This window comes from Coregonus lavaretus, assembly GCF_964263955.1.
Source record: "Coregonus lavaretus genome assembly, chromosome: 8".
In the NCBI taxonomy this organism is placed as follows: Eukaryota; Metazoa; Chordata; class Actinopteri; order Salmoniformes; family Salmonidae; genus Coregonus; species Coregonus lavaretus.
Window position 1 is genome coordinate 757,635 of NC_139995.1, and position 11,021 is coordinate 768,655.

Here is an 11,021-nt window from a genome sequence, read left to right on the forward strand (position 1 = left end):
GCATGGAGAAAGGTGGTATGTGGACATCATGTAATTCCTAAGAAGATTAAATTAGTGTTGTGACAAGTTTACTTATCAAACCCAATGACAAACAGTCCCAACTAATTATTAATTAATTAATTAATTAATTAATTGCCAATATCTGCACATAAATCCACTAATAACCTGGTGACTGGTGCAATTGTGGAATTAAAAAGCTTATTTGAAGCATTAAACTCCCAACATTTCACTAAGACTACCTGTGAAATGTATAATCACCTGTGTATCATGGACTTTGAAAATGTTTGCCAAAGCATCTGCAGTCTTTTCAGTTTTGGAAGCTTTCTGTCTAAATAAGGCCATCAAACGAGGAGTGTGGCGATCAAGCTCGGCATATGAAGTGTTAGGTAGGTTCTGGTTAGTTATCCGTTGGAACTCTGCATATACCTCCATTGAGGAAAGGACAGTAACAGCAATTATTTATTTTAGGATGAATGAAATTAGGCAACATTACACACAATGTGACATACAGTAGCAAAGATAAAAACAGAAAAAATTACCTACAAAATGAATTAATTAATTAAATTGATGATGATTTTACCTCAGACTGCATATGAAGAGCAGGCCTGAGGTCCATTAGCTCTTTCACCGATGGGCAGGACATTACAATAGTCTGTCGTCGCAAGGCAAACGTGTTCTGCATCATCTTACTAATAAGGGGTAGGTTTCTCTCAGTCTTCTTTACTTCCTCAACAATAGCCTGCCTCAAAAGGTCAAGGCTTGAGGGATCCTCTCCTTGGGGAAAGTTAGGCAGAAAGTTGACCTCTGCACACTTAGGCCTTTTGATGTTGGAGTGTGAAGGTTCTTTCTCAGGGTTTTTTCGGCTTCTTTTCCCAGCATTTACAGCGACCTCCTGACATCCAGCCCTTCTCATCTTGGTCCTGTAATTGCCCATTTTAAACTTGATGCTGTTCTTCCAGCCATTCCATCCATTGTCAGATCCTGCTTCTTTTAAACAGGGGTGTTTCCTCACAAGCGCTTCAGCCACCATTGCTATCTCTTTATCACTGGGGTAAGCCTTAAAACCATATATGGTAGATGCCAGTTTGTCAAAAATATTGTGCTTTTGGTCCCTTGACAACTGAAGAGGTCTCTCATTCTTTTCAAATTCAGCATTCCCATCTCTAAGTGTCAGCTCAACGTCAAATGCAAATGTGGGAATTTGTAAAGGACCTGGAGGCCATCTGCTCAGACGTTCTGGGGATGACACATCTGAAAGGGTATCAGTTGATGCAAGAGAACTGGAATCCTGTCTAACTGAAATATGAACACAGGCTTTTTGTGGTAACTCCTCGATGTCAACAAGGCAAGTGAGTTTTCCATCAAAGTCTGGATCTTTGTATTGCAAACTGAAGTCACAGTCCAATTCCAGTTGTTCTTTTAAAATCTCAATCACTGCATCAACAGATGCTGGACGGGAGCTGAGTTTTAATTTTCTAACACGGCCTGCCTCGATGACACGAAGGATCATGTTTTGTGGGGCTTCAGCTGCCATCACTTTAATAAAAGAAGAGATTTGGAGGTTAAAAACACATCAGCACACAGACATTATAGTGCATTTATAAGGCTTTCTAAATGTTTATAATCATTAATGACAACCTCCAACGTGTTCAGCATTCATAATGCTTTATACCGCCATGCCAAAGTGACAGTGTTTGAAAGAAAAATCTGAGACCTGAGTTCCACAGTACATTATAACTACCATAACATTAGCCAGATATATTTGTGCTTTTAATGCATTATAGACATGTTCTTTAGAATGTGTTACCAAAGAGTGCAATTCCAAAATGCAGGTCATGTATGTTGATTAGGGCTGTCCCGATTACCATATTTAGACAATCGATTATTCGTGGACATAAAATCGATCTTAATCTAATCTTTGACGTGGGGGGGGGGAGGCCCTGGCGGACATAATGAATGTATGGCAAAACAAACACTGCATGTCTCCAAAACTTATCAGGCAGGTTTGTTGTTTGCAGGTTTGTTGATTTATATAATGATTGATTATATTGAGCACATTTTCAAATAAATGAACAATTAATGATTTTATGAAGAATAACTTACCATAGAGTGGTCTTAATTTTGTCTCACTTGTATGAACCTCTTGGGAGTCAATAGCAGCAAGCCATCAATCTTGTATGCAGAGAGTGGGATTGTATCATTGAAGTCAGATTGCAGGTGGATAGACGGGCTTCCCTGTATGGCTGACAGCTCATAGGATCGAAGATGCTCTACATACCGGGAGTCATAATCACAACAGAGAAAATAAACATTGAAAATAAACATTGACAGTCCCCCACTGATTCCAACTGACACAAACATGCCACTGGTATAGTCTGTGCCATCAATGGTCACCTTTGATGTACGATAGACAGTGTCACTAGTTGTTTGTCCTCTAACGTGAGCCTGAGCTACTTCTGGTAGAGCTGAAACCAAAACAGAGTCAATCCTGGATGTTTGCGTTTTTGGTTTGAAAAACGATGGTGAACCAAGGTGATATGCCATCATGTGTTGGTGTCTGATTGCCAGTGTCTTCAAGACATTTTTGAAGTTTTGAGCATCATGCACCACTCTCTTGAAGAAGCGATGTTTAGCTTCAAATCGCATGGTCCAAACATGCACCAGGGGCCCAAAACACTTAACTAAGGTGGGGTAATGCTCCACATAGTGATGTTTAGGACGAAGCCTAAACTCAGGGAAAGCCTCTTGTATGATCTGTCTGTGGTCACTGATTTGCAAACAAAATAGTCCAATGTTTCATCAGAAAATGATGGGCACAATGCTAATTCCATCAACTCTTTCAAGTCCATCAAAACCTCCCATGCAACATTACCCTCTGGTACTTTACTGCCTACAAGTAACGGAAGTAGTCTGAGCAGCGTGGCATTTTCATGCCCGTTGCCTCCAATTGTTTTCCGGGTCATGAATGTTTTGGGAACTGGATGAGGTTTATTTACTTTATCAGTGTGCTGATATGGGAATGATGTGATCCTTTGGTTCAAATACTCTAAAGTGAAGTGCTTAAGCCGAATCATTTCTCTAATGCAAAGTGCAAGTTCAACTGGAACGATTCCTTCCAAAAGATTGTGTAGTAGATCTGGAGGAAAACCTGTGATAGGGTGGAAGTGCTCAAGTGACTGATGTGCCGAGAGGGTTAGTGATTTCAAGATCATCAATATATAGCTGTATTGCCAGGTGTAGATCTTCTGTTGAGAGTAACTCATTTTCCTGGAAATGAGAGCCATCACGATATGACACATAATAACCAGGCTCAGTGCTTGGTTCTCTGATCTTGCTCAGGATATCTGTGTTTTTAAACAGCTCCTGAATCATTTGAAGGATTGGAACATACATGATGGTATGACCAGGTGCTTCTAAATGGTACTCTACTGGCATTACCAATGGATAGTTGTGCTCTATAAATGTCTTCCTTTGCTTATAAGAGGACAACTCTGCACCTTTGGAGGTTGCACTAAATACAACATTAGAGTCCATGACAGCACTGACAACTTCATTGAGTGTGGAATCTGTGATATTGTGACCATGTCTCTGCAATATAGCATTAATTGCATCCTTGATCAATGGCTGAGATAAAGAGAAGATCTGATTCAAGTGATCAACTATTTCTTGTGAAGCTGTGTTTGACACATGAAGGATAGCCTGCATCTTTAGAAATAAAGATGCTGCATTAAGTTTGAGCTGATTTTTTAGTTTTGAAGTATCACACTGCTCATCATCCTGAATTTCTGTGCTCTGAACTGGACACTCTTCATCCACATCAATAGTGACGTTAGAGTTAGTGGCTTGGAGATTCTGAGTATGTTCATAGACAATGTCACTACCAAAGTCTGACGCAAGACTCGCTTGATGCACTCTACTTTTATGGGAATTAAAAGAAGCGTATACATTTGTGCTATAGTTACAACCTTTGTATGGGCATACCACTGTCTAATGCTTTTTTAAGTGTGTTCTTATGTGACAGAGGAGTACAGACTCAGAAAAAGGTTGCTGAAATGTGCATAAAGGACACTTGAAAGTCACAAGTTCCTGAATCTCCTTTGCATTGCTGTTATGTTCTTGAGTATGATATCTTGACAGATGAGTACTCAGTGCACTAAGTGTCTGAAATGTGCACATGCAATCATCATGGAGGCATGGGAGCGGGCTCATTTTTGAAAAGTGGCTGTGCTGCAGTCTGCAGTGTTTAAATAAATATTTTCTAGTGGTAAAAGAAGCTGAACACAACTTACAGTGCCAAGTCATATTTGTTGCAGCAACCTGAAAACACACAAAAAATTATTATTTTACAGGACACCTGTCATGAAGTTTAAACCTCCATCAGAACTATCAAAAACTGCAGTCATATTCCTCATACTAAAAGTGTACAACAATATAGCTACACCAACATTGATTAAAACAAAGTAGATGTGTAAAATGCCTGTTAGACTATTCAAAACATTTTATTACACAAATAAGTCAAAGTTAGGTAACGTTGGGCTGGTAGCATCCATAAATTCTTATCGTAGCAATAACAAAAATATGAATACAAAAAAAGTAACCAGCTAATTCAACTTGCAGAGAATAGCTTTCAGTTAGCCTAAGTCACAACACATGGAGTTAGCTTCTGCTTTCACTCACAACACTGACACAGCTCCAGCACAGATTTCGAGTTTTTATTGAGCAGTACATGATACCTTACTATCCACCGCTGCACGTTGGGCTCAACCAGTTTTTTACAACTACATTAGCCTAGCCATGTAGCCTATACAGCTAGCTAACTGGCGGGATGACTTTGCATGTTAGCTTGCTAACCTAACAGATAACCGTTTTACATTGCTAACGTGACTCACTTTGTCCGTCTTACAAACACGTTGAACCTCCAGAAACAAACATACGAACATTCAAGCAAGTTTTATGTTGACTACTTACATTCACAACTCATTTGTGCAGAGCTGAGTGTTACCCTCCGGTCTCCTGCTCTTCTCCTCGGCTCCGGTCTGCTGCCTGAAGAGGAAGTGCACGCAAATACTACAAAATAAAATATGTGAGCGCATCTTTGTAATTTATTAACTAGCCAACCTTGTAACAAGCAAACTATTAACAATTAATTATTTATAAACGTATATTCACGTGTGTGTGTGTGTGTGTGTGATATTTTATATATATATATATATATATGTGATGCAATTGATTTATTCTCAATTCGTTCTTGATTTGATTCATTTGTTCTTTCAAAATAAGACATAAATTCATGTTTAATCCATATAGTTTTAAGTAAAAAAAAAAAATGTTAAGTAGCAGTTACATAAAAATGAAAAATGTTCATATTATTATTATTATAAGTTCAATAAACTCAAAAAGAAGAAAATTGCTACTGGCACTCAACATTTTTAAGTAAGTACAACTTAAGAACATGTTAAGTTTACACTACGTATTACAATTAATTATTTTGAACATTCGGGTTTACAGTGTAGTAGACTACTGACACTCACTCGTATGGAATGGGTATGGGGACTACATTATGCTACCTGTGGCTTTCTCATGCACGGTTATACGTCAGACATTTAAACGGCTAGGGATAGCGGAAAGTAAACCCCGTATTGAGTCAATACTGACATCTATTGGTAAACATAATCCTTAACATAAATATCCCAAGTTAGTACACAACGATTTTCCTTACATGTTGTGCTAGGTCCTGCAGGACATCACCCCCTTCATCTTCCTGTAAAAAAAAAAAACACAAACACAAACATTCTTTCAATGTTGGGAACAAATGTTACATTAACATTTAAATCAAGCTGGATTACAAGATGCCCTTATTTTTTTAAAATCAGAATGTAGTGAACAGGCTGATGCGCAAAGGCAACTATGCTGAGCGTGTGGGCGCTGTCGCACCAGTCTACCTGGCCGCCGTGCTTGATTACCTGACTACCGAGATCCTGGAGTTGGCCGGAGACACTGCCTGTGCAAACAAGAAGACTCACATCATCCCCTGTCACCTGCAGCTGGCCTTCCGTAACGACGAGGACCCAACATCCGGGCGGTGCTACTCCCCAAGAAGACCGAGAATGTCGTCAAAGCCAAGTAAATTCGCTACTGCGGCTTCAACTTGACTACTCAACCCCCAAAGGCTATTTTAAGTGCCAACCAATTGAGTGGGTGTATACACAAAGAACCAGACACCTGGATAGTTCCTGTTGAGGTTCCCCCCGGAAGAGAAATGGTTTCTGACTGCAACAGTGAGTCCTACAACATCTTAATTATATCAACCCCCTCTCCACTAAGCACCCCAGTTATTTTAGGGACACATATCACTTCTTAGAAAATATCAAACACATAGCTGTTCCCTCCCAAACATATACACATATATACAGTATCTCACAAAAGTGAGTACACCCCTCACATTTTTGTAAATATTTGAGTATATCTTTTCATGTGACAACACTGAAGAAATGACACTTTGCTACATTGTAGAGTAGTGAATGTACAGCTTGTATAACAGTGTACATTTGCTGTCCCCTCAAAATAACTCAACACACAGCCATTAATGTCTAAACCGCTGGCAACAAAAGTGAGTACACCCCTAAGTGAAAATGTTCACTCGTTAGTGTTACAAGGTCTCAGGTGTGAATGGGGAGCAGGTGTGTTAAAATTTGGTGTCATCGCTCTCACACTCCCTCATACTGGTCACTGGAAGTTCAACATGGCACCTCATGGCAAAGAACTCTGAGGATCTGAAAAAAAGAATTGTTGCTCTACATAAAGATGGCCTGGGCTATAAGAAGATTGCCAAGACCCTGAAACTGAGCTGCAGCACGGTGGCCAAGACCATACAGCGGTTTAACAGGACAGGTTCCACTCAGAACAGGCCTCACCATGGTCGACCAAAGAAGTTGAGTGAACGTGCTCAGCGTCATATCCAGAGGTTGTCTTTGGGAAATAGACGTATGAGTGCTGCCAGCATTGCTGCAGCGGTTGAAGGGGTGGGGGGTCAGCCTGTCAGTGCTCAGACCATACACTGCACCAAATTGGTCTGCATGGCTGTCATCCCAGAAGGAAGCCTCTTCTAAAGATGATGCACAAGAAAGACCGCAAACAGTTTGCTGAAGACAAGCAGACTAAGACATGGATTACTGGAACCATGTCCTGTGGTCTGATGAGACCAAGATAAACTTATTTGGTTCATATAGTGTCAAGCGTGTGGCGGCAACCAGGTGAGGAGTACAAAGACAAGTGTCTTGCCTACAGTCAAACATGGTGGTGGGAGTGTCATGGTCTGGGGCTGCATGAGTGCTGTCGGCACTGGGGAGCTACAGTTCATTGAGGGAACCATTAATTCCAACATGTACTGTGACATACTGAAGCAGAGCATGATCCCCTCCCTTCGGAGACTGAGCCGCAGGAAAGTATTCCAACATGATGACGACCCCAAACACACCTCCAAGACGACCACTGCCTTGCTAAAGAAGCTGAGGGTAAAGGTGATGGACTGGCCAAGCTGTCCTCCACTCGTTACCTGTATTAATGGCACCGGTTTGAACTTGTTATCAGTATAAAAGACACCTGTCCACAACCTCAAACAGTCACACTCCAAACTCCACTATGGCCAAGACCAAAGAGCTGTCAAAGGACAACAGAAACAAAATTGTAGACCTGCACCAGGCTGGGAAGACTGAATCTGCAATAGGTAAGCAGCTTGGTTTGAAGAAATCAACTGTGGGAGCAATTATTAGGAAATTAAAGACATACAAGACCACTGATAATCTCCCTCGATCTGGGGCTCCACGCAAGATCTCACCCCGTGGGGTCAAAATTATCACAAGAACGGTGAGCAAAAATCCCAGAACCACACGGGGGGACCTAGTGAATGACCTGCAGAGAGCTGGGACCAAAGTAACAAAGCCTACCATCAGTAACACTTTACGCCGCCAGGGACTCAAATCCTGCAGTGCCAGACGTGTCCCCCTGCTTAAGCCAGTACATGTCCAGGCCCGTCTGAAGTATGCTAGAGTGCATTTGGATGATCCAGAAGAGGATTGGGAGAATGTCATATGGTCAGATGAAACCAAAATATAACTTTTTGGTAAAAACTCAACTCGTCGTGTTTGGAGGACAAAGAATGCTGAGTTGCATTCAAAGAACACCATACCTAGTGTGAAGCATGGGGGTGGAAACATCATGCTTTGGGGCTGTTTTTCTGCAAAAGGACCAGGACGACTGATCCGTGTAAAGGAAAGAATGAATGGGGCCATGTATCGTGAGATTTTGAGTGAAAACCTCCTTCCATCAGCAAGGGCATTGAAGATGAAACGTGGCTGGGTCTTTCAGCATGACAATGATCCCAAACACACCGCCCGGGCAACGAAGGAGTGGCTTCGTAAGAAGCATTTCAAGGTCCTGGAGTGGCCTAGCCAGTCTCCAGATCTTTGCAAATAAATTCATAAAAAATCCTACAATGTGTTTTCTGGATTTTTTTCTCATTTTCTCTGTCATAGTTGACCTATGATGAAAATTACAGGCCTCTCATCTTTTTAAGTGAGAGAACTTGCACAATTGGTGGCTGACTAAATACTTTTTTCCCCCCACTGTAGGTACACGTCAACTATGACAGACAAATTGAGAATTTCTTTTCCAGAAAATCACATGTAGGATTTTTTATGAATTTATTTGCAAATTATGGTGGAAAATAAGTCTTTGGTCAATAACAAAAGTTACTCAATACTTTGTTGTATACCCTTTGTTGGCAATGACACAGGTCAAACATTTTCTGTAAGTCTTCACAAGGTTTTCACACACTGTTGCTGTTATTTTAGCCCATTCCTCCATGCAGATCTCCTTTAGAGCAGTAATGTTTTGGGGCTGTCGCTGGGCAACACAGACTTTCAACTCCCTCCAAAGATTTTCTATGGGGTTCAGGTCTGGAGACTGGCTAGGCCACTCCAGGACCTTGAAATGCTTCTTACGAAGCCACTCCTTCGTTGCCCGGGCTGTGTGTTTCGGGTCGTTGTCATGCTGGAAGAACCAGCCACGACCCATCTTCAATGCTCTTACTGAGGGAAGGAGGTTGTTGGCCAAGATCTCGCGATACATGGCCCCATCCATCCTCCCCTCAATACGGTGCAGTCGTCCTGTCCCCTTTGCAGAAAAGCATCCCCAAAGAATGATGTTTCCACCTCCATGCTTCACGGTTGGGATGGTGTTCTTGGGGTTGTACTCATCCTTCTTCCTCCAAACACGGCGAGTCGAGTTTAGACCAAAAAGCTCTATTTTTGTCTCATCAGACCACATGACCTTCTCTCATTCCTCCTCTGGATCATCCAGATGGTCATTGGCAAACTTCAGACGGTCCTGGACATGCGCTGGCTTGAGCAGGGGGACCTTGCGTATGCTGCAGGATTTTAATCCATGACGGCGTAGTGTGTTACTAATGGTTTTCTTTGAGACTGTGGTCCCAGCTCTTTTCAGGTCATTGATCAGGTGCTGCCGTGTAGTTCTGGGCTGATCCCTCACTGTTACGAACCCCGTGGCTCTAAACGTCTAGGGTGGATGGACATGAGACCCGTAACATAAATTATGCAAATTAGGAGTGTGACATGGAACAGTGAGAACAAATAGGACACAACTACCATGAACTACCGTCAAACACACATCGTTTATTTCAGAACACACGGTAAGGGTTTGGGAAAAAGGGCTGAGCAGGACCCAAGAAATGAAACAATAGTGTAAAACACCCCTGAACTGATCTTGCCTGCCTCAAGAACCGCTAGGCTACTGCTAGTCATACAAAAGTACAGTGGGTGGTCCGCTCAGGTCTAACTAGTGTTTTTAGACAGATTTCTTCCTACGGGTAATGTACGCCCAAGGGCAACTAGCTTAAACTCCCCTTTTCCCAGAAACACACAAAGCTACCAAACAGGGTAATCAGCAACTAGTGAGTACACAATACACAGGACACAACCGTATCCACACTCACATAAAGAAATAGTCTCTAACAAAGTTACCAACAGGGTAACCAGCAACTTAGTGAGTACACCATACACAGGACACAACAGTGTCCATACTCACATACGGAAAAAGTCTCTCTCCCACAACAAACACAAGTCTGGTTTTTATACAATGGGTGTGTGATTGAACAAACGAGTAACAGGTGGTGCAATGCACAGGAATGTTCACTGATTGGTCCAATCAGCAGACACCTCAACGACCACCAATCAGGAACATACAGGACACCTGTGATTAGGGCAGAAGGAGAGAAACACACAAAAACACAGGATACCTGTATCCGTAACACTCCCACCCTTAAAAGAGCAAACCACAATGGTTTGCGACACACGTACTATCACAACACCCAAACTCACAAATCATCCTACCGGGATAACAAAAAAAACCTAGATCATCAAACACGAGACAAAGCATCTGCCATCACATTATCTAACCCCTTTTTGTGGCGGATCTCCAAATTATAATTTTGCACGACAAGTGCCCAACGCATAAGGCGTTGGTTCTGGTTGTACATCCGGTGGAGAAAAACTAAGGGGTTATGGTCAGTATACACTATTACTGGTAATGCACTGGAACCAACATAAACTTCAAAGTACTGCAGAGCTAACAATAAAGCTAGAGCTTCTTGTTCAATGGTGGAATAGTTTGTTTGACATTTGTTAAATTTCCGTGAAAAATAACAGACAGGATGGTCCACTCCACTCTGGCCCTGCTGCAGTAGAACAGCACCAGCACCTCTGGCACTTGCATCTACCTCCAGTTTAAACGGTCGTTCAAAATCTGGCGCAGCAAGAACAGGAGTACTACATAAGAGTGCTTTAGCAGTGTTGAAAGCAGTACAACAATCTTCAGACCATACAAATTTTCTCGCCGGACTGAGCAAATCCGTTAATGGAGCAACTACCGCAGAGAAATTTTTACAGAAACTACGGTAGTAGCCAACCATACCTAAAAAACAGCGTAGCTCTCTTCTGGTGGTA

The 11,021-nt window shown here is 41.9% G+C and overlaps 1 long non-coding RNA gene across 1 annotated transcript; it reads right to left on the bottom strand.

Moving 5' to 3' along the window:
• Positions 1–270: 270 nt before the first annotated feature.
• On the bottom strand, positions 271–2,243 carry LOC311134188. The gene is made up of 3 exons (XR_014613656.1): positions 2,104–2,243; positions 581–1,536; positions 271–426 (listed from the first exon to the last, which is right to left on the bottom strand). It is a non-coding gene; the product is annotated as an uncharacterized lncRNA (long non-coding RNA).
• Positions 2,244–11,021: the final 8,778 nt, after the last annotated feature.